Here is a 1,573-nt window from a genome sequence, read left to right on the forward strand (position 1 = left end):
ACCTGCTGTGTGTCTGTCTCCCCTGTTCTGGGTCCCGTTCAGCCACGTGACCTCAGTGCCCAGCCCAGGGCGAGGCACGGAGGAGGCAGAGCTCAGGGTGGACGAGTGATCGAATGGCGACCTGGGGTCAGAGCCAGGGGGAGCACTTCCTGTTCCTCTCAGTGTGGACACCAGCTCACCCACAGCCCATCCCCAGCCAGTCCCCGCTGAATCCTGACTTCCATTCCTCACCTCTGCACCCGAGCCTTCCTGTCTCTTCTCTCCAAAACCCCTGGAGTGGTCTTTCCAGAAGCTGGGAGCGCCCTGGCCCCAAACTTCCACAGCCTCCGTCGCCCTCGGCACAAAATGCAGACCTTTTCACTGACGGTCAAAGCCCCTTGCGCTCTACCCATGACACACCTTCAGCAGGTGGGGCGTCCTTCTATCCCTGACCCCCACCCCAACTTCTTCTCCCCTTCCACTGTAGCCCCACGGCACTGAGGACCCCTCTGGGGTTGCCCTGCTGCCCCTGTCTCCCTTCTTGGCTGAACTCGTGGCTTCTTCTGTCTTCAGCTCTGGAGGCATGGGGGACAGAGACTGTGTTGACGGAGTTAAATGGTGGGTCCCAGGTCCCCTGGGCCGCCAGGGGTACTGCCCAGGGTTTAGAGGTGAGGCAAGTCAGACACGACTGAACGACTTCACTTTCATTTTTCACTTTCATGCATTGGAGAAGGAAATGGCAACCCACTCCAGTGTTCTTGCCTGGAGAATCCCAGGGATGGGGGAACCTGATGAGCTGCCGTCTCTGGGGTCACACAGTTGGACACGACTGAAGCGACTTAGCAGCAGCAGCAGCAAGTTCAGAGAAAGGGTCCTCAAAGGCGGGGGGCTAGCTGCCCATGGGGGCCGGGATGGCTACTGGAAGGTGGCAAGAACATAGGGAGGATGTGTGGTACCGGAGGGTATTTATGGGGGCACAGGACAGAGGGCTAGGGGGTTAGCACAGATGTCTCCATAGCTCACACTTGGCTGACAGCCTGGACAAGTCAGTCCAGCCCTGGCTCCTTTTGGAAAAACATCATTTTCTGGCTCCCACTGTTCCCCAGCCGCTAGGTGGGGTCCCTCCCTTAACCTGCACCCCAGCTGTGTAAGGAACTCTATCTAGGAGCCAGAGGGGGAGGCTTGAGGCCCAGGGAGGGGATGTTACTGACCCAAGATCCCATAGCCAGCTGGGGTCAGATTTCATCCCCCATAGGGTTTCAACACCCCCTTGGCTTCCCAGTGGTCCTCTTTCTGTGGGGCCGTCCCACCCGCCCACAGCACCCCAGGGTGGGCCCCACTCTCATTTCCCTCTTCATTAGCTCACCAGGCACAGGCTCCATTCAATTTACTTAAATGCGGCCCCTGGGGCTGCCGCCACACTCTGCTCGGAGCTGCCCGTTTGCCAGCCATTCCAGCTTAATTACGAGGGTCTCTGGGGAGGGCCAGTGGGGAGGCTTTCTGCAAGGGTAAAGTTGGTGAGACTGGCAGCCCGGACCCCCTCACCTCAGGTCTAGTCTGCTGGCCTTTGCCTGACCCAGTGGACTCTTACGTA

At 59.1% G+C, this 1,573-nt stretch overlaps 1 protein-coding gene across 1 annotated transcript in view; it reads left to right on the forward strand.

Annotated features, from left to right (window-relative positions):
* CACNA1I (calcium channel, voltage-dependent, T type, alpha 1I subunit) overlaps positions 1-1,573 on the forward strand; it is a 112,689-nt gene that overhangs the window by 75,541 nt on the left and 35,575 nt on the right. The gene's annotated exons all lie outside the window — the stretch shown is intronic.

Source organism: Bison bison, unplaced genomic scaffold (assembly GCF_000754665.1).
Source record: "Bison bison bison isolate TAMUID 2011002044 unplaced genomic scaffold, Bison_UMD1.0 scf7180017863885, whole genome shotgun sequence".
In the NCBI taxonomy this organism is placed as follows: Eukaryota; Metazoa; Chordata; class Mammalia; order Artiodactyla; family Bovidae; genus Bison; species Bison bison.